The sequence below is a fragment of the Meriones unguiculatus genome, chromosome 14 (genome assembly GCF_030254825.1).
Source record: "Meriones unguiculatus strain TT.TT164.6M chromosome 14, Bangor_MerUng_6.1, whole genome shotgun sequence".
Classification (NCBI taxonomy): Eukaryota; Metazoa; Chordata; class Mammalia; order Rodentia; family Muridae; genus Meriones; species Meriones unguiculatus.
Genome location: NC_083361.1, coordinates 35,807,986 through 35,834,993, shown reverse-complemented (window position 1 = coordinate 35,834,993; position 27,008 = coordinate 35,807,986). Strand labels below are relative to the sequence as shown.

General features: G+C 41.2%; 1 long non-coding RNA gene across 3 annotated transcripts; it reads right to left on the bottom strand.

The window, feature by feature from the left end:
* On the bottom strand, positions 1-25,130 carry LOC132647194 (uncharacterized). 3 transcript variants are annotated; one of them, XR_009585507.1, is made up of 4 exons: positions 24,933-25,130; positions 4,231-4,370; positions 1,686-1,825; positions 1-1,249 (listed from the first exon to the last, which is right to left on the bottom strand). It is a non-coding gene; the product is annotated as an uncharacterized LOC132647194 (long non-coding RNA). The 3 variants fall into 3 exon arrangements; XR_009585505.1 differs by lacking the exon at positions 24,933-25,130 and adding an exon at positions 6,508-7,199; XR_009585506.1 differs by lacking the exon at positions 24,933-25,130 and adding an exon at positions 6,508-7,199 and having other exon boundaries at positions 1,686-1,816.
* Between the last annotated feature and the right edge of the window lie 1,878 nt (positions 25,131-27,008).

Below are 27,008 nucleotides of genomic sequence, written 5' to 3'. Positions count from 1 at the left end.
TATACCCCATGCCAACTCATCCAAATCTGCCCTCAGCTGAAAATAGTGGACACAGAGTCTGCTTTCTTGCCTTTGTAACCCAACATGACCTCCACACCTGACACAGTAGTTGCCTAGTAAAAGAGCAAAAATACACAAGCAAATGAATGGATGGAGAGCAGGATCAGCATTTTATAACTAGCTACTGAATAGAGGTTTTCCCTTGAAGACATGTATCAGGAACCTTCTTCCACAATGCAAAGGAAAGAAAAATCTTAGAATCAAAAGACATCAGTGTATCAAAGCAGCTGCTGAGACTCATAACCAAACCTTGGGCAAAGTGCAGGGAGTCATATGAAAGAAGGGGGAGTTAGTAAGATCTGGAGAGGACAGGAGCTCCACAAGGACCAAATATATCTGGGCGCAGAGGTATCTTCTGAGACCGATTCTCCAACCAAGGACCATTCATGGATATAACCTAGAACCCCTGCTTGGATGTAGCCCATGGCAGCTCAGTATCCAAGTGGGTTCCTTAGTAAGGGGAACAGGGACTGTCTCTGACATGAACTCAGTGGCTGGCTCTTTAATCCCCCCCCACCCTCTGAAGGAGGAACAGCCTTGTCAGGCCACAGAAGAGGACATTGCAGCCAGTTCTGATGAGATCTGATAAGCTAGGGTCAGATGGAAGGGAAGGAGGACTTCCCCTATTAGTGTACTTAGAGAGGGGCATGGGAGGAGATGAGGGAGGGAGGGTAGGATTGGGAGGGAATGAGGGAAGAGGCTACAGGTGGGATGCAAAGTGAATAAAATGTAATTAATGTAAAAAATAAAAAATTTAATAAAAAAATCAAAAGACATATTCTCAGCTGTTTCCATGAGCTCCAGACCTGAAGATCCAGGGTTCTTATCCCATATGGGAAACCATAAAACTGTTCCCGGAGAGCTGGGGTCTCTTCTACTAAATGGAGAAGCTGGCGTGCAGGGTCTGTGTCTTGGTCTGGATTCTTTCTTTCTTTCTTTCTTTCTTTCTTTCTTTCTTTCTCTCTCTTTCTTTCTCTTTCTCTCCTTCTCCTCCTTCTTTTCTATTCACTTTATATCCTGATTTTATCCCCCTCCCTCATCTTCTTCCTCTCCCTTCCTATTCCCCCACCCCCTCCCCTAGTCCACTGAAAGGGGAAGTCTTCCTCCCTTGCCTTTTGGCTCTAGCCTATTAAGTCTCATCAGGACTGCTTGGATCCTCTTCCTCTGTGAGCAGGCAAGGTCACTCCACCTTGAGGAAATGATAAAAGAGCAGGTAATTGAGTTCATGTCAGAGATAGCCCCTGCTCCCCTTACTAGGGAACCCACATGAAGACTGAGCTGCCTATGGGCTACATCTGAGCAAGGTGTCTAGGTTCTCTCCATGCATGGTCCTTGGTTGGTTTCTGCTGGGTCCCTGGGCCCAGATTTTTTGGCTGTATTGGTCTTGTGGAGCTCTAAAGACAGGGTTCTTTACTGAACTTGGAACTGGGCTGGAAGCCTAAACAATCTTTTCATCTCTATCCTAGACAGCACTAGAGTTACAAGTTTGTGTGGCCATACATGGCTTTTTACATGAACTCTGTGAATTCAAACTCAGATCATCATGCTTGTGTAGCAAGGACTCTTAGACTGAGCCATGTACCCAGAACCCAGAATTAATGTTTAATTACATTAATACAACTTACTACATCCACTGTCCTCCAAGATCTGTCCTGTGTTCTGTAAAATGGGTTCTTCTTCATTCAGGGATCTTGTTTCTTTTTTCTTCCCCTGATTATGATGATCTGAAGATTTCACACATATCATAATGGACTATCTGTAAGTTCTCAGAGTAGAGAGAAACACATACAATCACTCAGCACATACATTATGCAATAGTGTGAATATTCATGTTCCAAACACATGTTGTACCCTAGGCTAGGAATCAGTGATGGCTGAACTTCTGAATATCTTAGACACCAAAACACCACAAACAGTTTAAGGAGTGAAGTGGTCACAAATAAAAAGTTCCAAGCGAGGAACTTCAGAGATGATGTGATAGTGCTCTAACTGGTGCATAACATGTAGATCATAAAGAGGTATCAGCCATGATCCCATCATGAGGAATTCTGCTCCAGAGAACACCAACAGCAGAAAGGCCAGAAAAGTTCTGAAGGCTGTCCTCAGAGAGATGGAAGTGGATGAAGTTGCTAAGGAAAGAGAGGTAGTTCCATGCTGGGGGCTGTTCTTAAGGGGACACCCACACCCAGAACCATGACAACAGCTATGTTTCCTTCCCTGTCTCTGTGTTCTCCTCTGTGTCCATGCCCAGGATGAAGCTCCATGTGAGCTGCAGTCAGGAGCTCAGTGTGTCCCTGCTGCTTGTGTTTGCCCTACATTACCAACCTGGATGTTCATGAAGTATCCACAGGATGGTGAGATTAATGGCTATGATGAGGACCTTATAGTGCTGTGCAGACAGATGGGTGGAAAGACAGAAGGGAGCCAGATGGTGCATTTGTGCAGGGATATCACTTGCCCTCAACCATTCTCAACTGAAAGAGGGCCTTTAAAGAAAGGAGGCATTATTTCTGTGGGCTGCTGCTTTTTGGTCCTCACTGCTTTGAGGCCACATCAGGCAGATGTGAGCGGTATAGGGGGAGGTGAAATTTCTGTGAGAAGTGACTGCAGATTCTGGAGTCTGTCCAAGTGAAATTGCCTGAGAGGTGAAGCCAGCTGCTTTCATTTCCCTTTTCTGTGGGGTTGCTGACCTTTCAACAAACTGATGGGGTTATTCTTAGACCCCAAAGGCTTAAACACCCTGTCCTTGTTGCCTGTGCATAAGCTCAGTTGGAGCTCCTGTGAAGAGATACCATGATCTTCACTTTCACAGCCATGCTCTGTCTGGGTGAGATATGAAGAGGGGTAGGAGATACTATTGTCTTGAAGAGGCTTGGCACCATAGTCCAGGGCTGACTGGGCTTCAGGAAAGTTCAGGGGATTCAGGAGTGTTTAGGGATGGGAGGATCTGGTCAGTGAGGTTTAAATTCACAAGTAACTCTCTTTTAGGACTGACTCTGGGACTCAGGTCTCCAGTGCTGGCAAGTGAGTGTTCCCTGCTGTCCCAGGTGTTTCCACCTCACTTGGAAGCAGGGGCTGGCTAAAAGATGAGCAATGGGATGGAGAATATCAGAGGTGAATTAATCCTGGAGAAACCAAGAGGGCTCCAAGACTAAACAGTGACAACTGCATGGGTAGACGTTTGACTAATCCTCTGATTTCTTTGTAAGGATTCACCCCGAAGCTACCCACAGGACTCAGCCATACTTTTTGTTCCTCAGAGGTATGAAAGCGACTATCTTATGTGAGGACACCTCATGGTCTCACAAGTACAGTGTATACCAAAAAGAGAAGCACAGAACACTGGTGCAAATAGACTCTGCTGGAGGCTAGGAGCAAGGCTGAGTTTCTCTCCTGAACAGTACCTTTGAGGGTTATATGCTGTTATGAAATCCATGGTGGTTTATCAGAGCATAGTGGCCCTCCTGCAGCTGGTGATGGCACAGAAGATCATATTTAGGATCTCCAGCCCTAGGCTCTAACCTTAGGAAAAGGGTGTCCCTCCTATCACAACCCATCACTGTGGCACAGAGGGAAAGCTGTGGATCCATTAACACATTCTCTCTGTCTCTCCTAGGAGACCCCTACAGGAAACCTAGATTGTCAGTCCTGGATAGCCCTGTTGTGAACTCAGGAGACAATGTGACTCTTCAATGTATCTCATGGCAGAGATATGACGGGTTTAAATTCTGACCAAGGAAGGAGAACCCAAGTTCTCCAGAACCCTTGACTCACAGTATGTTTTTACTGGGCATTTACAAGCCATGTTTTCTGTGGGTCCTATGACCCCCAGCAACAGAGGGACATTCAGATGTTAGGCTACTACAAAAAAAAAAAATCCATGGAAGTGGTCCATGCCCAGTGACCCCCTGGAAATACATGTGTCAGGTGAGACAGCCCCATCAATGACTCAGACATTTCTTGACACCCTAATCTCTATGCCATGAGCTCTGCTGTCAAGGGAATGGGTGCTAAGCGCTACTTCTAAATCAGACTCCCAGAGTGTGAACGGCAGCAACACTTCCAGAGCATAATGGGTGGTGGCAGATTACTGTGCATAAATCAATCCAACCCTCAGGTCATAGTCTCTCCAGAGCTGTCTAGAAACCACTGTCACCTGTGAGAACCTACCCTCCTGGGTTCCTTGGGAATTATCTGTGATGAAACTGTTAAGTCCCATGAAGTGACTTCTTCCAGTGCCTTGGCTGCCAGGTCCATGCTGGGTTCTCTTTTGCTGACTTCCCCTCAACCCTTTGGCTGTTGCACAGGGCCTGTTACATAAACAGATCACATGGTCTTTCCCACATGTAGTCAGCCCACTGGAACTTCTGATTGCAGATAAAGAGCTCCGGGTTCAAACAGGGACCCAAATCCTGTACATACTCTGTGAGGAGAGCCAGAGAGGTGACAGCTGTGATAAGGGATGAGACTCTTAAGGAGCAAGAGAGATGGAGATGAGGGAGGGAATGAAATGAAAAGGTCAGAGAAAATAGAGACAAAGACTTCATCTTTCAGCCATGGTTAGGTCTCAGGTCAGAACAAGTGCAAAACCTTCCCCACGCTCCCCTTCTTCCTTCCAGGAGAGCTCTCTGTCACAGTCTTGCCTTCAGAAAAATCCTATAACACTGCTCTGATAATTATAGAGCCTGATGGACAATTATGTCAAAGGGGAGAACCAATGCTCTCCATGTCTGAAACTGTAACTCACCCCAACCAGACAGAATTCTCTGTTAATGCTGTGAACTATAGACCTGCAGATGTTATGGGTCTCAAGAATATTTTCCATTATATATATATATTCCAATATATATATATATAAATCTATATATATTTACCCATGATGCTTAGTCTCAAGTGAGGGGGACACTGATCAAACCTTTCATTAATTCTGAAGTGGGAAAATATTTTTTTGGTATTTTTTAAATCCTTTATTAATTACACTTTACTCACTTTGTATCCCCCCTGTGGTTCCCTCACTCCTCCTGTCCCAATACCTCCCTTCCTCCCCCCTCTGCACGCATGCTCCTCCCCAAGTCCACTGATAGGGGAGGACTTCTTTTCCTTCCTTCTGATCCTAGTCAATTAGGTCTCATCAGGAGTGGCTGCATTGTCTTCTTCTGTGGCCTGGTAATGCTGCTCCCCCCTCAGGGGGAGGTGATCAAAGAGCAGGCCAATCAGTTCATGTCAGAGACAGTCCCTGTTCCTATTACAATGGAACCCACTTGGACACTGAACTGCCATGGGCTACATCTGTGCAGGGGTTCTAGGTTATCTCCATGCATGGTACTTGGTTGGAGTATGGGTCTCAGGAAAGACCCCTGTGTTCAGATTTTTTGGTTCTGTTGCTCTCCTTGTGGAGCTCCTGTCCTCTCCAGATCTTACTACTTCCCACTTCTTTCATAAGACTCCCTGCACTCTGCCTAGCAGTTGGCCATAAGTCTCAGCATCTGCATTGATAGTCTGCAGGACAGAGTCTTTCGGAGGCCCTCTGTGGCAGGCTCCGGACTTGTTTCCTCTTTTCTTCTTCTTCTGTTTTTTTGACTTGTTTAACCAGCTTAATATAACAGGGTAAATAGTGATCTTGTGGGATCACAATCTTATGGGATAAACTGCCATTTCCTAAGATTTTGTTACGTGGTGTATGAATGATATTTGTTAAGGATTTTGTATTTATGTTTACAGGAGATAGTCATGTATACTTTGTTTTCTTATAATGCATATGTTTGAGGTTGGTGTTAGATTATGATGTTGGCCTCATGGGTTAGGTTAACATGTAGTCACTATTAGGACATGATTGTCTGGTTACACTATTGGCTTCTTTCTAGTATTTGACCAGATCTTTCCAAAATGGAACAAGACTGTGTGCACATTCCACATACTTTCCTCCATTCAAAGATGTTCCTGATTCTTTCATGATTTTATGAGAGTCTGAAAGCCTCAGACTTTGATCCTGTGCAAGAAGAAAGCATATCATAGTTCACAGTCATGTATTCTAATACAGTCTGCGAGTCACAGAGGTTTGAACAAGCATAGTTGATGTAAATGTATTCTGCACAGGACCTACCTAGCTAAGAGAGTGTGGTCTTCTTTACCCACTACATGGTCAGAACAATGTCCAAGAAGCCCAACACGGGGGGAAAAGAGGAAACTCATTATTTTTGTCGAAGAGAGAAAAGAAGAGCATCATAACTTTACCAAGTCCTGATACTTCTCAGTAACTCAGAGATTGGTATTTGAAGCCCTGAAAGAAGGAATAGGGAACACCCAAAGTGAAGAGACAAAGGGCTAGATGGATGGAGCAGAGATAACTGGGTCCCTGAAAAGTCCCAACCTCCCCCATTACATACAAGTTGGAGAGCTCCATTCAGGGACCAGAGAAGAGGATGCTGCTATGGTATAATTACCAACCTCTTCCCACAGTGGTTCTCATCGTGTGCTGGCAAAACACCGCTTGTTTATGAAGTCTCATCAGGGGAATCCTTGTCTCCTGTTTTACACATTGGTTTCTGGATCTCAGAAACAGCTAAAGTATTGACATGAAGCGAGAAAATATGATTATACACAAAACATTGTCATGTATTAACATATGGGTGGGCTTTGAAAGGTGCTCAGTGAAAGAGTGGGACACACAGTGACACTTACAGCCCGATGACACATTGGATAGACAGACCCACAAAGGCAGAAAGCAGGATCTGAGGAGGGTGTGCAATGGAAGTGAATGAGGAATTTGCATGTGTTTCTCTTGGGGGTGGTGACAATGTCCAGACTAGAGATGGACAATTTCCCTGAATATAGACCTCCCCAAGTACCCAGTATTCTCACATCATGTAAGTCTTTGTGATCATTTGCATTTCCTCCCAAAATGCACTATAGCTTCTCATGTCCTCTTGCAGAGGTGGTAGTGCAGAATTGGGACATCAGTGAGTTATGACCACCACACTGAATCTTGTATCTTAGTTTCTTTTTTGAGGCATTAGAATGCCAGATTAAAGCCTTCCGTGTCACTGGACTGGCTGACCTGAATATTTATGCTGAAATAAAGGATGTCATCATTGTAGCCTGAGAGAGGAAGAAGGGAGGCTGTGACCTGAGTATTGATAAATGTTACCCCATATTTTAAGAAAAAGCAATGAGTATCCTCAGTGACCATTAGTGCCTGGAGCATTTAGACAGAATCTGCAGTGATAGATGAGGAGCTGTGGTCTGGAGAAAGTGACTGAGAGAAGAACAAAAGTGAGAAGGTTTAGATGCACAGGGGTAAAGAGGTGGGGTTTCCCTTTATAGAGTCAGAGAAAAATATAACTTATTGACTGTTCAATGCAGAGTGGTCAGCCATGGATCCTTATACAAACATAACCACAAAACCCAGACTCGTGTGACAGTGTTTATATTTGTGTACATGTATGCATGTGTGCATGTGTGTGTGTGTGTATGTGTGTGTGTATAACAATAAGAATTAAAAAAAGGGAGGGGTTTGGAGGAAAAAATGGAGGAGAAAGTGATACAATTCTAATTCAATTAAATATATAATTTAAATATTCTTTATTATTATTAATTACAATTTACTCATTTTGTATCTTGGCTCTAGCCCCCTCACTTATCTCCTCCCCATCCCATTCTACTTCCCCTGCTATGTTCCTCCCCTAGTCCACTGATAGGGAGATCCTCCTCCCCTACTATCTGATCCTAGCCAATCAGGTCTCATGAGGACTGTCTGGATCATCTTCCTCTGTGGCTTAATAAGGCCACCTTGCTGGCGGGATGTGATCAAAGAGCAGGCAACCAAGTTCATGCCAGTGACTGCCCCTACTCCCCTTACTAGGGAATCCACATGGAGACTTAGCTGTCTATGGGCTACATCTACATCACCCATACATGAGCAGGGGTCTAGGTCCTCTTCATGTATGGTCCTTGTTGATTCATCAGTCTCTGCAGGATCCCCCTGGGCCCAGATTTTTGACTCTGTTGGTCTCCTGTGGAGCTCCTGATCCCTTCAGATCTTTCTATCTCCCCCTTCTTCCATAGGACTCCGTGTGTTATGCCCAAAGTTTGGCTATGAGCCTCAACATCTGCTTCAATACCCTAATGGGTAGAGTCTTTAAGAGGTCCTCTGTGGGAAGCTCCAGTCCTGTTCCCTGTCTTCTCCCACTTCCAATGTTTATACTATTTGCCCTTCTGAATGAGGATTAAACCTCTTCCCTAGGGTCTTCCTTGCTGTTTAACTTTTTTAGGAATATAGATTTTAGTATGTTTATCCTATATTATATGACTAATATCCACTTACGAGTGAGTATATACTCTGTGTATCTTTCTTTTCTGGGTTACCTCACTCAGGATGGTCTTTCCTAGATCCCATCATTTGCCTGTAAATTTCATGATTTTCCTTGTTTTTAATAGCTGAGTAGTATTCCGTTGTGTAAATGCACCACAATTTCTGTATTCATTATGCAGTTGAGGTACATCTAGGTTGTTTCCAGATCCTGGTTATTGTGAATAAAGCTTCTATAAACACAGCTGAGCAAGTGTCCTTGCTGTATGGTGGAGCATCTTTTGGATATAGTCCCCGGAGTGGTATAGCTGGATCTTGAGGTAGTACTATTCCTAATTTTCTGAGAAAGCACCAGATTGATTTCCAAAGTGGCTGTACAAGTTAACATTCCCACCAGCAGTGGATGAGGGTTCCTCTTTCTCCACATCCTCTCCAGCATGTGTTGTCACTTGAGTTTTTAACCTTAGCTGTTCTGATGGGTGTACAGTGGAATCTCATGGTCATTTGATTGTATTTCCTGGATGACTAAAGACATTGAGCATTTCTTTAAGTGTTTCTCAGCCATTCCATATTCCTCTATTGAGAATTCTCTGTTTAGCTCTGTATCCCATTTTTAAATTGGATTACTTGGTTTGTTGATGTTTAACTTCTTGGGTTCTTTATATATCTTATATATTAGCTCTTTTTTATATCAGAAGATGACATAAATTACCAGCAAACAAAACCACAGCCAGTGCATGAGAGAGATGAGCTTTCCCCTGTGAGTCAGCTAGGCCTTGTGAAAATCTCCCCATACTTTCAGTCGGCCAGGAAGAGAGTGAACCCCACAGCTTCCCCATCCTTCCACTTTAATTCTTATCTATCAATTTCAAACTGTCTTACTTTGGGATATTTCTGTCTTTTGCGCATTGGCACAGTCAAGGCTCAGTGTGACACAAGATGCTCTGTTGTGACTGTCACATCAACCTCCTTCTGTCCTATGCTAGGCACCTGTCACCACTCAAGCTTGTTACTTTCACAGCTTCAGAGCCTCTTGGAAAAACCCTCTCTGGTCCTCATCATCCATGATGCTAAATCCTTCCACAGGGCTCCATTTTCTTGGAATATTTCACATCATCTCATCTTGACATTCATAGTCAGTTGAGCTAATCTAATCTCTCTCTCTCTCTTTTTTACAGCAAACTCAGTTTATTTCCTCAAAGCAAACTCTTCCTAATTCACCATCTCTTCCTGCTATCTACATCGTATTTTCTAATACATTTATGCCTCTCACAGATGCATCCTTGAATTAATAAGGGTAAATAAAACACCTTTATAATGTCCTAAATGTGACAAGAAAAAAAAACCACTTATTTTTTTTGACCTGCTCAATCATAAATGTGTTCTCCTACTTAGTTTTATTATGTTGGGCACACATGGAAATCCACACACCATTTAGAACAATGATGCACACAGCATTTGTGTTCAGACTGCTACAGAAGTTTTTTAAGTTTTCTATTATTGCAGTTCTGTTACCACTGTCCCACCTAAGTGGTGGTTACATTCCTAGTATAGCAACACATATGTTTTTCTGTGCTAATTTCCTTTGCTAATTTATCAAAGATTAAACTCCAGAATAAATGTATTGTGTAAAACGTGAACCCAGCAATCATGCTGAGTTTCACTTAGAGCAGCCCATGCTCTTTGCTGAGTAGGCACCCCAAGTCGCTCCTCCCCTCTGCTCAGGCCTGGGATGCTCACTTCTTCAGTGTGGCTCTATCCCAAGGACTCAGTTTATTTATATTCTTACTTGGCTTTAAAAATTTTCATTAAAAATTTTTTAGATTTGGTGTACGAATACAAAGATGTTCAGTTTAGATGAGGAGCATCTAAACTGAACCGAGAGACAAAGGGAGCAGAGATAGCTGGGCTCCTGGGAAGTCCCAAGTTCTCCCCTTATACCCGCCCAAACCAGTCAGTTTCATTCAGGGATCAGAAAAGAGGAAGTTGCTATAGAGGAAGTTCCAGCCTCTTCACTCCCCTCGTGGTTCTCACAGTGAGTTGGGTAAATACCATTGTTCATAAAGTCTCATCAGGATAAAGAGTTGTTTGTCTCCTGTTTTACACATTGGTTTCTGGGTCTCAGAAACTGCTAAAGTATTGTCATAAAGCAAGAAAATATGATTTTATACAACAAACACTACTATGTATTAAAATATGGATGATTTTGAAATGTGCTCAGTGAAAGAGTGGGTCACACAGTGACACTTATTGGGTAAGTACAGCCCTATGGCACATCCAGGATAGACAGGCAGAAAGCAGGATCCGAGGAGAGTGTGACAGAAGTGAATGAGGAATTTGCATGTGGTTCTCTTGAGGGTCATGACACTGTCCAGACTAGAGATGGACAATTTCCATGAGTGTAGGACCGCCACATGAGTGAAAAGATATGTTCATTTTTCTAACATCAACTTATTTGTTTTAATATATTTACATCCATTTTTCTTCTTTCTTTTTTATATATTGGTACATAGAAAACAGTGATTTTTTTTCTTTTCTTTTCTTTTTAATTTTTTATTAATTACACTTTATTCACTTTGTATCCTCCCTGTAGCGCCCTCCCTCCTCCCCTACCAATCCTGCCCTCCCTCTCCCTTCTCCACACATGCCCCTCCCAAAGTCCACTGATAGGGGAGGTCTTCTTTTCTTTCCTTCTGATACTAGTCTATCAGGTCTTATCAGGAGTGGCTGCATTGTCTTCCTCTGTGGTTTGGTAAGGCTGCTCCCCCTTTAGGGTGAGGTAATTAAAGAGCAGGCCAATCAGTTCATGTCAGAGACTGTCCTGTTCCCATTACTATGGAACCCACTTGGACACTGAACTGCCATGGGCTACATCTGTGCAGGGGTTCTAGGTTATTTCCATGCATGGCACTTGGTTGGAGTATGAGTCTCAGGAAAGACCCCTGTGCTCAGATTTTTTGGTTCTGTTGCTCTCTTTGTGGAGCTCTTGTCCTCTCCAGGTCTTACTATTTCCCGCTTCTTTCATAAGACTCCCTGCACTCAGGCCAAAGGTTAGCCATAAGTCTCAGCATCTGCGTTGATAGTCTGCAGGGCAGAGCTTCTCAGGCCCTCTGTGGTAGGCTCCTAACTTGTTCCCTGTTTTCTCCTTTTTCTGATGTCCATCCACTTTGCCTTTCTGGATGGGGATTGAGCATTTTAACCATAGTCCTCCCTCTTGATTAGTTTCTTTAGGTATACAGATTTTAGTAGGTTTATCTTATATTATATGTCTATATGAGTGAGTATATGCCTTGTGTGTCTTTCTGCTTCTGGGATAGCTCACTCAGGATGATCTTTTCCAGTTTCCACCATTTACCTGCAAAATTCATGATTTCCTTGTTTTTTATTGCTGAGTAATAGTCCATTGTGTTGATTTACCACAATTTCTGTATCAGTTGAGGGGCATCTGGGGAAAATAGTGATTTTTGTCTGTTGCTATTTTGATGAAAATGTTTTTGAGACCCAAGTGTTTTCTGGTGGGCTTTTTGGATCATTTAAATATAGGATCATATTATATGTAAATAGGTCTAATTTGACTTTTTCCTTTTTTACTTGTATGTTTTTTGTTTGTTGTTCTAGCTAAAATGTTGAGAATTATATCAAATAAGAGTGAAAGAGAGATGCCATTTTCTCATTAAAGTTTTAGAGGATATGCTTTCTATTCTTCCCAATTTAATACAATATTGCTAAAGGATGCAAATAAGGAAAATAAATTTATTTATATTTACAAATGATATATAAAATAATGCAGAAAGGAGCCCAAAGATTCTACTAGACACCCTCTATAAATATCAATATTTTCATTGATGTGGAAATATATAAAATTGACTTACAAAACCAATAGCCTTACTATATATCAATAACAAATAAGCTTTCAAAAATTACAGAAATAACCCCATTTACAGTGGTCTGACAAAAATAACACAATGTATAGAAATATACCTAATGAAGGAATTGAAAGACCTCTGTTATGAAAACTTCAACTCTCTAAAGAAAGTAAACAAGAGACACTTTAAGATGGATAGACCTGTCATGTACATGGATGACAGGTCTCTTTTGTATAGAAACTCAATGGAAGACCAAGGATAACCAAATAAACCCAGAACAAAATGAATGGTATAGGGGGTCTCATCATACTTGATTTCAAATTATGCTACTGAGCCATAGTAATCAAAACAGCACAGTAGTGGCACAAGAGGGATATAGATAAATGGAATGAAAGAAATGATTCTAATTTTGACAAAGATACACATTTGACAAAGTTGTAAACATTCTTGACAAAGATGTGAAAATATGTACCCTGAAGAATGACAAACCAAGAAGTGATGATGGTAAACACAGATTTCAATTTGCAGAAAAACAAAACTAAACTCTGACCTCTCATCATGCACAAAATTGAACTTTAAGTGAGGCCATGGATTAATCTGATTATAATACATTACAGATATGTTCTCAGGCTTCAAAAATGACGGTGATATGACTAGTACTGCACTGCTACTATTCCTCCTACTTCAACATAGCAATAGCAGTAAAACGCTCGGACCCACAAACAAAACATTTTATAAGAAGAGTATATGGAATTTGTCACTAGGGGATGTATTGAAACCACAACTTCCTTTCAAGTCATGAGTTAATAGTATGCTTTTGTGAGTTTTAGATCTGATAAGATGTGTGGTAATACAGTATCCTTATCGTATAAATTGGACTATTATAAATTGTAATTTCTTCCTTGCTTACTTTCTGATTTTTTTTTTCTGATTCTATGAAGGAGTTTTTGAGGATCTCTTAGTTGAATTTGGACTTTAAAGTTATGGCCTTTCTATATTGATCTCTATATCAGACCCAATGAGTTTCTTATTTGAGTCAGAGATGTTATAATTTTCCTCTGGAGACAGATGTTGATCATTGGGTATCCAAACCTTAAGATGATGCTCAATTTGGGCATTATAATTCTTCCTAGAAAGAGAATGGAAAACTGGATCTAATTAGAAATTCATAAGAGTTTAATAAAATGGGTAAGGTACAAATAGGATAAAGTAACATCACTTGCTTCTGCCTTTTACTTCAGTAACAGTTTTGAAAACAGAAAAGATGACTATAAAAACAGTTGAAAATAAATAATCCTCTTCTGAGTCAGTTCCACAGGGAATTAAATTTGTTTGCCCATGATAGCCAGAGTAACCCAGAGTTTCTCAGTGGTAAGGATGATGGTCCCCAGGATTTTATCACCATATTTTTTTTCTATTTTTACTTTTGGCCATCACTTTTAGAGGTCCCCTGGTCCCCTTGTATCTTGACCAACTAATTCTTAAGGGATAAATGTTCTTTGACCATTTCATTATTAAACTTTAGGCTCTCACTTTCCCAGACTAATGCAATCTCTACATTCAAGGACCCCAGTACCCTGTGTCTTTTTGTCATAAACTGGGATAATCATCATCTAGTTACAGAAAAATCTCCTCTAACTTGGATCAAATATATGAAACATCTTAGTTACTTTTCTATTGCTGTGACAAAACTCCATAATCAAGACAGCTTATAAAAGAACATGTTTAATTTGCATTGGAATTTCAGAGGTTTACAAGGCAAAAACATGGTGGCAGAAAGAACTGAGAGCTTTTACATCTTGACATTAAAGCAGGAAGATGAGAGAGAATACTGAGAATGACTTGAGTTTTTGAACTTTCAAAGCCTGACCCTAATGAAAGGCCTCCTCCAAAAAGGCTACCCATCCTTATCTTTCCCAGACCCTTCAACCCACTGGAGACCAAGTGTTTAAATATGTGAGCCTATAGGGATTATTATCATTTAAGCCATTATTATCATTTCTTTCTTTCTTTCTTTCTTTCTTTCTTTCTTTCTTTCTTTCTTTTCTTTTCTTTTCTTTCTCTCTCTCTCTCTCTCTCTCTCTCTCTCTCTCTCTCTCTTTCTTTCTTTCCTTTTTGTGTTTCAAGACAGGGTTTCTTTGTGTAGTTCTGGCTGTCTGGATGCTATGTAGACTAGGCTGGTCTTGAACTAGAAATAGATCTGCCTTCCCCTGCCTCCTGTATGCTGGTATTAAAGTCATGCACAAACTGTCACCTGGCTCTCTTTGATTCTTATGCACACACTGAATCATGTTACTTGGTTGGGCTTGTGGCTTTCCAGCACTTTATCTGTATAATGAATAATCACTCTTAGCTACAGACACAAACCTCTTCCAATTCTTTTTTTTTTTTTAATTACACTACCATCTTCAATTTTTTAAGTGTCTTATTATTTTGGATTTTTGAATTCTTTTTTTATTTTTTATTTAACTTTTATTAATTACACTTTATTCACTTTGTATCCCCCCATAAGCCCCTCCCTCCTCCCCTCCTGATCCCACCCTCCCTCCCCCTTCTTCACACATGACCCTCCCCAAGTCCACTGACAGGGGAGGTCCTCCTCTCCTTCTTTCTTATTCAGAGAGTAGCACAGCACATGTACTAATGCCTTTTCTAAGTTCATGGGGGAAAGAGACTAGGTCATCCAATTGGAGGGTGATGAAAAGCCACTGTCAACACCATAGAATATAACAGCTGGAAAGAGGCTGTGTACCATGGGAAAACTCCATTCAACAAAAGTATTGTTGTCTTTATGAGGCTGGATACATCCAGCATACAAAGAGAGAATCTGAAGGAGGCCCACCTTGGCATAATCAATCTCACCATGATCTTCTATTTCAGAGAATGCCCTTTTGGGGGAAATCCAGGTCAATAGTTATTGACTGTCAGTCTCTTCTTTACTATAAGTCATCATGACTCTTGCCTCTGCCCACTTATGCTTGGGGTGGCCTAAAGTATGAGCTCTGGTTCTGTTTCCAGATTTGGATGACTCTAAGAAGTCACTGATTTAAGAAGGAGTACCCATTGTTGCCTGGGCTGGGGCACTCCAGGGTTCTTGATTCTGAATTCCCTTAGGGATCTCCAAGTGATTTTCATTGGTGATGTTCCCTTTCATGGCTCACCAGCACTCTCCATCTTTCTCTCTCACTGACAAAATTGGTTTCCACCCATTCAACAGAACCATGCAGGGAGGTATTGCTTTTATTATCAGACCCATGTTGGCTGGTCAGGGTGCCATGACTCCATGAATTTGATGGTGACAGGGAAGAGAAAATCCAGAGTCCCCACTATAAGGTTCTTTCCTCAGGAGACTACCTTCCCTCTGAGGTGTCTTTTTCACATCCCAACTCTGGAGTATAAATCAGGAGGTGTTGGTCCATTTATCAGGTTGTCATCTTCTTTTTAAAAACTCTGCAGAAAACTTAATCTGTCAGCCCTGCCAATCTTGCCGCTGACATTGGGGGGAGGTGATCCTCTAGCTTGTCTCAGAACTTTGATATCATGGGCTTGCTACTCAGGAAGAACCACAGAAGTTTTTCCACCTGAGCTCTCTGGCATCAGATACATTCTGTTCCTAAGGAGTTTCTTAGCCAGAAGTGCTGAATTCAGATAGTCAAGCTGAAGAAATTAAGCCACAAACCAGGAAGAAGCCCTCTACATCAGGAAAAGGGTTCATACCAGAGCCTCATGAAGTTATATGATGTAAATAATGTGCATTTATAAGAAATAGTAAGAAGAAACTGGATGAAAAGAATCAGTTCTCAAGTGAAATTATCAAAACCAGAAAGCTGGTGAAGATGTAATAGAACAAGAAGAATATTTCCCAGCCACAGCAAGCAGCAGAGCTTCACAGCTTCAGCCATGTGACTCTGGCTTTGGAGTGAAGAATAGAAGAAAGGGGTTATGGAAATCTCTCAGTGATTAAGAAAGTCGCTGAGACTAAATATATGACAGGAGTGTCCTGGATGTCCTAGAAAGGGGTTATGGAATCTCCCTCCATGACTAAGGAAAGCTGCTGAGGCCAGGCATGTGGTGGGGTGTCCCTACATGGAGACACAGAGAGGCCATTATGTGAATCTGAAGGTAAAGCCTGGATTGCCTTGGAGATTGCAAGAGGTTAGAGATGCCAAAGCCCTGGGATACTTGCCAAGGAAATCTAACAGGGAGTGGAACCAGCCCAAGAGAAAGAAGTGTATTGCAGTCAATAAGGCTGAGAGTTGGAGATCTGAAGAGCATTTTGACATCAGACATGGAGATGCAGTGTTTTTTGAGTTTGCTGAGCTGGATGAGGATGTCAAGAGTTTTTTTTTTTTTTTTTTTTAATTTTTCATCAATTACACTTTATTCATTCTGCATCCCCCCATAAGCCCCTCCCTCCTCCCATCCCAATCCCACCCTCCCTCCTCCCTCTGCTTGCATGCCACTCCCCAAGTCCACTAATAGGGGAGGTTCTCCTCTCCTTTCAAGAGTTTTGCTATGTTTTACCAGAAAATCCAGTGCTTAATGTTGGGAATCATTTGTGAGAAAAGATCCAGGAAGGAAATGTGTTTTCAGTGAAGGAAAAGGTCTAAATGTTGGGGTGGAGGGCTCCCTCACCACCACCTTAAGGCTCTTACCAAGAAAGTTGTCCATTTCATTTAGATTTTCAAAGTTTGTGGACCTAATGAAGTAAGACATAATGAGTCTTTGAATTTCCTCAGTATTTGTTGTTATGTCCCCTTTTCCATTTCTGAGTTTGCTGATTTGGATAGTGTCTCTCTGACTTTTAGTTTGGCTAAGGGTTTGTCTATCTTGTTTATTTTCTCAGAGAACCAGCTCTTGCTTTTATTGATTCTTTGAATTGTTTTCTTTGTTTCTATTTTGTTGATTTCAGCCCTGAGTTTGATTATTTCCAGCCATATACTCCACCTCTCCCAGTAGGTGTGTCTGCTTTTTTTTTTTTTCTAGTGCTTTCAGGTGTGCTGCTAAGTTGTTTGTATGAGATATCTTGAATTTCTTTATGAAGGCACTTAGTGCTATGAACTTTTCTCTTAGCACTGCTTTCATTGTATCCCATAAGTCTGGGTAAGTTGTGCCTTCATTCTAGCTTGTTGTGAACTTTTATAGATTTTCCCCCTCTTCTCTTCTCAATCCATCGTGTAAGGAAACATGTTCCATCAGTGAGGTTTGGGTCCTCACCACTGTGTCTCTTCTGTTTGTCCTCATTCTCATGTAATGCTGTTCTTTATTATAAATCATCATATTCCCCATGGTGCATTATAAGCCCCTGGTTTTTATTGTTGTTAATATGAATTTTTTGTTACAAAGAATATAAGACCAGGGCCTCCTCTCAAAAAACAACAACAACTGTAACCAAAAGCCAGATTCCAGGATGAAAATAACTGAATATAAATGATGTACGCTCAAACCAGTATATATTTATCATATATTCATTGAAAGGTTTCTCCTAATACATAAAAACTTGCTTTTAGATGCTTAATGGAACTATCTTGATGGACACTGTTGTTGTAGTTTGGAAATATCATTTTCTTAAATAAGACCTGGTCTGTGACATTTGCTTACTGGTGTGCATAATCCTTTCCATGGGCACCTTGGAGTCCCAGCCTCTTCCTATGTATCAAGGTCAGCCAATTTCATTGCTGGGCTAACAAAAGGCAGTGATCATAGCAGCAATTGCAACTTTTGTCCTTATTGCATGGTTCTGTATGGGGAGGCTGGATACTGTCAAATTGTGAGATATCTTTGCATTCTCATGAATCTAGATTTGTTTTACCTTGAGTTGATTCTTGGATTCTTGAGATCCATGAAGAGGAGGCCCTGGTCTTATATTTTCCTGCTGTTTTGTTAAGGTCAAGTGTGAACACTCTGGTTTGACAGGCTCTTGTTCTTGTTAATTGGGTAAGAACTGGAGTGTTGACTTTTGGATCTGAAGACACAGGGAACTCAGACAAATGTCCTAAATGAGATAATACTTAATGAAGAAAAAGATGCTGATCCTGAAGACTTAAGGTGCTCAGGCCTGCAGAGCTATGGAGAGCCTGGCCTGGCCTTCACCATCCCTGAGTCTCTGAACATGTTTCTGGAGCATTATCTTGATTACATTGTTTGATATGGAAAATCACATTTAATTGTGGTATGACCACTTTGGGGACAAGGTGGAACTGGTGTGTATGAAATGCAGAAAGTGATATGAGCACCAGCATGTATTCATCTATCCTTCTCTGCTTCCTGTATGTGGAAAAAATGTGACTGGCTGCTTCAAGTTTCTGTTGCCTTGTTTTCTTTCACCGTGAATAACTGTATCCTGGAGCTGTGAGCTATAAAATCTTTCTCCTTTAAGTGGCCCCCTCCCCAGTATTCTAACTCAGTAACAAAAAGAGTAACTGATATAAACCTCATGAACACCTCCTTTAACAATTCTTAAATGTTGGCAATCCAGGCTTGTGAGAGACCTGTGCAGGTAACCACACTTACTATGAGTTCATTAGTACAAGATGACATTATGTTCAGGAGACAGTTTTTCAAAGCACTTCTCTTCATCCCACATTTTTTTTAATGTTTCCTGAACCATAAAGAGGGGAATAGAGATGTCCTAGTTTCAAGCACTCAACAGCACTTGACAAATTATGACTCTGTATTCTCAACTAACTTTTGCCAATTGCACATAGAAACATATATGACTAACGCTGAGACCAGTACTAATCTGTTCATATAAACATAACTAGAAGGCAGTTTGACTTCATGTCAATTTAGCAAAATAAGAGTAAAAGTAAAAAGGTTCCTTTTTAGGACCTATGGTATCTCTAGCAGTGGATTTTTAACCTGGGATACATTATCATTCGTGGATGCTCTCCTGTGAAACAGACATTGTATACCATAAGAAAACAGTTAGCTATTCCCTTAAAGGGAATGCTACTATTGTACAAGTAGGTAGATGGTACAGGTAGATATTACAGGATCTAGGCTAAGGTAGGACCATAGATGGCTTTCCTCCATAGCAATCTACACAACAGATTGCAGATGATGAAGCTTTAAAACGGAAGACAATTTCAGCTCATTTTCATTTTTTTTCTCCATGAGTTGCAAGCAAAGTATGTGGTATTTTCAGCAAAGGGTTTTTTTTTTATGGGATATGAAAATGATTTTTTCAGTGGTAGTTATGGGGCCTTCTTGACTCAGGGCAATGTTCCATACATGAAACTAAAAGTTCCAGTTTTTAACCTGTTGATACCAGGCATTATCCATCTATGCAGGCACCTTTGTTGGAACACTTTTTAAATTCTGTTTTTAATTAGATAATAAAATATCAGGTTTCTATACAGCTTTTATATTGATCTCTAGATTTTGTTCATCCAATCTATGGACTGATTTTTACTGTGAGGATTTGAACTCAGATTTTAAAATTTCTCCATGTCACCAGACTGTTGGATCAGTTACCCTGCAAAAAATTAAAATAAATAAATAAATAAATAAATAAATAATAAAAAGACCATAGAGTCATCTTTCTCTAATGGAGGGAACAAGGAGATTATGCCCTGCTTGAGGTTGAACAGTAATAAATGTTACCCGTCTGTCTTAAACAGAAGCTAGTGAGAGTCTTCCTGTGAGCATGAGTAACTGGCACATTAAGACAGAATCTACAGTGTCAGATAAAGAGCTGTGGTCAGGAAAGAAGGGTTGAGGAAGAAGAAATACTGAGGTTTAGAAACAGAGTGTTGAGGAGGAGGGGCTGCCTTGTCTAGGAATGAGGAAGTCCAAGGAACAAAATAACAAGCAACTTAAAGCACAACACAGGCTAGGGTGGGAGTGAGCAACCCTCAGTGGGTCGGCCAGGTCTTGGGAACCTTTCCCCAAAGCTCCTTCTTCTGGGACTTTCTGTCTTGTAATGGTCACATTCACTTCTTAGTCAACCCAGAAACACCGCGGTCCTCTTGAACACCATTACATCTGACAGCAATTCGAAACAATTCTGTCCTGAGATGTTCCTGTTGCTGTCCTCTGGCAGCTGTGCTGCCTAGAGAGGATGATCTCCAAACTGCTGAGTAACTCTTAGGTTTCTCAGGGCACTCCTGGTTTTCCAGTTTTGTGAGCTGTCTCCCATTCTATAGTAGAATTTGACTAATGAACAGTCATTGAGTGTTTTTTGTTCCTGTAAACAACTGCAAACTCACGTTTCTGTAAATAACTCTATGAGACATGTTGGTTCCCCAAGTTGGACTTTGATGTTTTCCTCACTTTGATCTATCAGCAATTCAATATCTAGCATGAAAAGACGTTTGTTCTCAGCTCCCCAGGAGGAGTTTCACACAACAAGCTTGACTGTTAATGTTCATGTGCTGAAATCTGGACTTCAGGTGTGGAAGTATGTGAGGAAGGTTCTTTAGGTCATGCCTAAAACAAGAACATCACATAAATGTGAGTATCACCCTCCTAATTACTACTGTAGCTCCTTGAGACCTTGATGAGTTCTTACTGGATTATGTTGGTACAAAATTCAATGTCCACAATGCAACTTTTTCTTTCTGTTCTTGGGCATTTCCTTTCAGGTCCTCTACCATACTGTACACAGCAAACAGCAGAGGATGAGCAAGTGGGGTTGTTTGTGGCTGGGCTTAAATCTTTCAAAATTATCAGCTAAATCAACCAGATAAACACAGGGCCAACTATTTAGGTATAAAAACAGAAAGTGAACAGATACATGTAGAAGGAGAAAATGCAGCTTCAGATCAATATTTTAGTTGTTAATCAGTCCACTCTGAGATGTAGATAATGCCTTTGATTATCTGCATGGGTTACTGGTGCTATTCTCCAGGGATGGTTACAGTGTGACTTTCAAACTGAAACTGATACCCACACATGGGACAGATGTCTCTGGATTTAAGTAGTAACTAATCTGTTTTAGTGTCTCTGTGGACCCTGTAAGATGATCTATCTCAGTACCCATCTGCTAATAGAGCACAGAGCATATACAGCTACTAACAGTCTCTTGGGTCCCTGAAACTGTTGTACCCAATTTGCCAGATCCCAAAAGACTGCCAGGAGTCGAACCCATTGCAGAACATATGAGGATCTTTTTATTATGAGCTCGAACTTGTGCCACAAACCACCCCTGTCACAGCGGGTTAGGAGAGCGGCCTCAGGTCTAGGAGAGCAGAGTTTTTAATGGGGGGAAAAAACCTGTAAGCATGGAATTCCAAGCCTTGGTGTTACAGGATTGGTTAAGGGTTGAGCAAATGAGGTGAACTTAACTGCTATTGGTGGGTGCCATCTGGCAGAGTCACTAAAGGGAGTAAGCATATCTATAGAAAACATCTGGCAGAGGGAATTAAGGATATCTTTAGGAGCATCTGGTTCAGTTTGGTGGTTACATGTTTATATATTCCATGGCTTTTCCTGCAACTGGGTGGGTAGAAGGTCATTCTTGGGTCAGTACCTTTTACAAAATGGAACCCTTATTCAAAATGGAGTTTGCTTAGCCCTTACATTCCCCCTCTAATAGTGACTTCAGAGGCCCAATCATGGGATTCTTAATGATATTGGGTTCTCATAACCTTGAGCTGACTTGTGCGTAACCTCTGTTTAATATATTGTAGTAATTTATTAAGTATACTGGGCCTGAAGGTCAATAAAAGCAAGAGAATTAGAAGGGGACCAAGCAAGGTAGAGACAAGAATGGTTAGCCATGGTGAGGTACTGAACCATGATTGGAACCAACCCTGGGATTTTTCTCATTTACTTTTTTTTTGTCTAGGCCTTCTTGTACCTTAGCCATAGAATCTTTGACTATACCCAAATGGTCCATGTAAAAACAGTATTCTTCCCTAAGGGCCGCACAGAGTCCCTCTTGAAGTAAGAATAAGAGGTCTTGCCCCCTTCTATTTTGTAATATGACCTCTGCCAAAGAGGACAGTGAGTCTTGTAAGTGGGAGATAGTAATCTCCAGTCTGTCTATGTCTTTATCTATGTGCTCTCTAAGCTGGTTATAACATTAATCTTGGGATGCCAAGGAAGAGATTCCTGTCCCAGGCCCTGCAGCCTCTAACCCCAAGATGATGGCCAATGTTAGGGTAGAGATGGGCTCTCTTTTTGTTCTGACATGCAGGTTTATTAGGATAGAGGGAGAGTCCCAGAATGAAGCAAAGTCTTCTCCACTATGGTAGGTTAGGTGGGGGACTAGCTGCACCAAGATGCAGAACTGGCCAGGGGACTATAAAAGCTGGCTGTGGGTGCAGGAATTCAATCCTGTTGAACAAGCCTACCAGGTATTGGCGGGAGGGATCAGAAACTTAGTCTTTTCAGAATCAGTGAGGTCCTGGGTTAGATTACAAAACTCTTTATATTCCTTAGTAACATTATCTATGCACATCCCTGTTCTCTGGCCTGTTATTGATTGGAGTGTGAGTCTGGCTGTGGAGGATTGTTGCCATCTGCACAGACTATGGTTATCAGAGGAAGTATAGTTACCTGTGGTGGTGACACCCTTTATAATAGGGAGGTTTTGCATTGTAACATAACCAATAGGAGTGGGTTAAATCAGGCCTGGACTTGTTAATGGCTTGCCATTAGGTGTCACTGCTGGTGTTACTACCTCCCACGGTATAGCACTATGGAGCATTTACAGTTCCCATAACCAAGTTCTAACATTGTAATCAAATAAGTTTTAGAATCAACTACATAACAGAACAGTATAGAAAAATTTTAAAACTGTACTTGAACTATTCTGGCCATAACCAAACTTATCAGCCAGAAAGAAACAGCATTAATCCAATCAGTAACTGGCAGCCAGGCACACACTTCTAATGAGCATGTTAGTCCGAATAGAACTTCACAAACCAGGGCTGAATCACACATACAGCATGCTGCAAAAAAAATACAACCCTGAATTTTATATATATATATATATATATATAAAATCCATACAGGCATTATTACATACCTGATGAACTTTAAAATGTTTCATAGCCTTAAACACATTTTTAAAACAAATCTGTTTTTGCAATATTAAAATAAAGTACCCTTTTTTAGGAGTGAAGTCACAAAGCATAACCATAATTTTAAAAGTGAGAACCAAATTTTACCAGTGTTAACAATTTAATCTCTAAAATCAATACCAATTTTAAAATGAGACTTGTTTTCTTAGTCTAAAAGGAAATAGGATGATAAACAAAATTCATTATGACTAGGAGGTTTTGTAATTTTTCTGCCCTACCCCATACCACATGGCAATTTCAAGATGGCAGAGACACACACATCACATGGCAGACCACATGGTTGCTATTTAAAAACATCTGCGCTTCTATAGATCTTACAAACACACATACATGCACACATATATATGTTTTAAACAAGAATTTGAATTTAAACTTTAAACATATCCAGTAACTGTCAATCTATAAGACATACAGAGTATGTTAACCATTTAAGATCAATCAGAGATAAACATGTAATGGCCAGACAGACAAACAAAAATTTTCTTACTCCATCCAGTCATAATTTCAAGCACTTTGTTATCAGTTAAATCTGCGTGAGAGTTTGGAACTTGCTGGAAGTATTTCCCAGGGTGTCACACTATGCAGCCATGCCTTGGCCTGCCTCCTCATCTCTACCCTCTCATGCTGACCCTGAAAGAGTAATGGGCACCACCATGGTGGAAGTTACCATTGCCATTTCCCTTCCCAGAAGGCAGGCTTGCACAAGTGGAGCTCTTCAAAGCAGTAAGAACTCCCTCCCTCTGCCCTCCAGGTGGAAATGTGCCCATTGGCCTGGGTGAGCTTGCTCTGCCTGCCACACTCTTGTCAGTGCTGAGAGCATGGGGCAGGCAAAGTCACACTGATACACAGCTGGTTGGTCACCAGCCTCCTGAAACCATCATAAGCAAACAAAACCATAAAAGAACAACACAAGAAAACAGTGTACTGGTGCAAGGTGTGCACAGAGAAAGGAAGAAGAAAAAAAACCAAAGGAACAGTGGCCTGTCTCTCGATGGGTCTTCAGTCCTGGTCCTGTTCCATTAGGGGTGGCCCTCCTTGAAATCTGGCTCCACCCAACTACCAACAGAGCTTGGAATGGTGTCCTGTGATTCCTCCAGACCAGAGACCAGAGAGCAGTGACAGAGACACCAAGCGTGGGGCTCTGCATGCTGTGGCCATCCCTTGGCGCCTCCTTGCCACATCATCAGAGCCTGTGGAGCATGGTCAAGCCTCCCTTAAATGGACAAGAATTAAGTCTAGGGGTTTAGAAGGCTTCTGCCCCATGTTATTCATTGTCCGGTTCCAGTCCAAAGAAATGAGAACAGTCGCCACAGCCAGCCAGCCAGCCAAACACAAAGCTAAACAACAGATTCTGTCAGGTGAGAGGGTAAGAACCCCAGAAGAGTATGTTGGTGGCATTCCTCTCTCTGTGGGAATGACCCACATTTTTCTTGACTTATCAAACAGACTTGGAACCCCGTGTCCCTCACAGTACTATTGGGAAGCCCTGTCCCCACCAGGATCTGGGACACCTTCCAGATCCTCGTGGCTGCAGTTGGCCAGCTCATTAGCTAGTGTATATCAACATGACTGCTCCCTGGCCACCCACTGTGTACCACCTTGAGATCTCAAAAAGACACAGAATGACAGAACAGAGACACAGAATTTGGCCAAGAGAAAAGCGCTTACCTGGGGTTCCAATCCTTTGGCTCGATGGATCCTGGGGGAGGGGAGTTCTTGGGGATCCCTGACAAGCTCCCAAGTATGTTGTGCTCGATACACAAGACCTCAAAAGACTACCTTGAGTTGAGTCCATTGCAAAACACATGAGGATCTTTTTATTGCGAGCTTGAACTTGGGCAACAAAACACCCCTGTCTCAGCAGGTTAGGAGAGTGGCCTCAAGTCTAGGGGAACAGACTTTTTAAAGGGGAAAAAAACAACCTCAAGTGGGGGATTCCAAGCCTTGGCATTACAACATTGGGTAAGGGCTGAGCAAGAGAGGTGACCTTTAATGCTATTGGTGGGTGCCATCTAGGAGAGTTGCTAAAGGGAGTAAGCATATCTATAGGAAACATCTGGCAGAGTTGCTGAGGGAAGTAAGGATATCTTTAGGAACATCTGGTCCAGCTTGGTGGTTACATGTTTGTACATCCCATGGTTTTTCCTGCAACTGGGTGAGTGGAGGGTCATTCTTTTAGAAAACGGAATTCTAATTCAAAATGGAGTTTGCTTAGCCCTTACATAACTACCACATGCACCATGGAGGGGAAGATATCCTTGATGAGATACTTCATGATACTATGTTTAGGGACTGTACATGAGCTTTTTTTCTTGAATCTTCTGTGTTTGGGGAACTTTAATTTTCAGTTCTGGTTTTCAGCTCATGATTTTGCTGACCTTGACAGTTTAGACTTAGTGTGTGAACCATCTGTATAGCAGCAGAGTATACAGGGGCCTTTTAATTGCAACATTTATGTAACCAAAAACTTCCTGTACCCCACCTATGTTGTAAAAAAATCCCAGAAATTTAAGAAATTCTGCTAACCTCAAGATCACAATCACTCTTAAGCCCATGACTATGGTGAAAAGTGAGGCTGATTTAAGACAATCAGTATGATGCTGAGGCTCACAGTTAAGATGCTAACAACATTTGAGCTGGAATGGCATTTGGTCATGAACATACAGTGATAAAAACCATCCTTCAAAATACCAAGAAGAATACCAAAATAATTCTTTATAGACTTTGAAAGAACAATTCTCAACTTCATATGGAATAACAAAAACAAAAACAAACCCAGAATTGCCTAAACAATCCTGTACAAGAAATCATCAGGAGGTATCTCCATCCCTGATCTCAAGCTGTACAGAGCAATAGTAATAAAAGTACATGATACTTGCATAGAAACAGAATGGTGGATCAATGGCATCTAACAGAAGACCCAGAAATAAACCCACACACCTACGGATATTTGATTTTTGATAAGAACCCAAAACCATACAATTGAAAAAAGACAGCATCTTCAACAAGTGGTACTGGTCTAACTGGATATCTAACATGTAGAAAAAACACAAATTTTAAAAAATTTTAAAAAAATAAAAAAAAATAGATCCCTATTTATCATCCTGCACAAAACTAAAGTCCATGTGGATCAAAAACATAAACATAAAACTAGACACACTAAATCCATTAGAAGAAAAAGTGGGGAAGAGCCTGGAACTCAATGGCACAGGACACAACTTCTTAAACAGAACACCAACAGCACAGCGTCTCAGATCAACAATCAAGAGATGGGACCTCATGAAACTGAAAAGCTTCTGTAAAGCAAAGGACACTGTCATCAAAATGAAATGACAGCCTAGAAAAGGATCTTCCCCAATCCTGTATCTGATAGAGGGCTAAGACCCAGAATATATAAAGAACTCAAGAAATTAAACAGCAACAAATCAAGAAATCAAATTAAAAATGGGGTACAGAGCTAAACAGAGAATTCTCAATAGAAGAATATCAAACGACAGAGAAACAAATAAATGCTCAACCTCCTCCCTCATTAGGGAAATGCAAATAAAAACAACCCTGAGATTTCATCTTATACCCATCACAATGGCTAAGATCAATGCTCAAGAGACAATACATGCTGGAGAGGATGTGGAGAAACGAGAACCCTCCTCCTCTGCTGGTGGGAATATAAGCTTGTACATCCACTTTGGAAATCAGTCTGGTGCTTTTTCAGACAATTAGGAATAGTGCTTCCTCAAGGTCTAG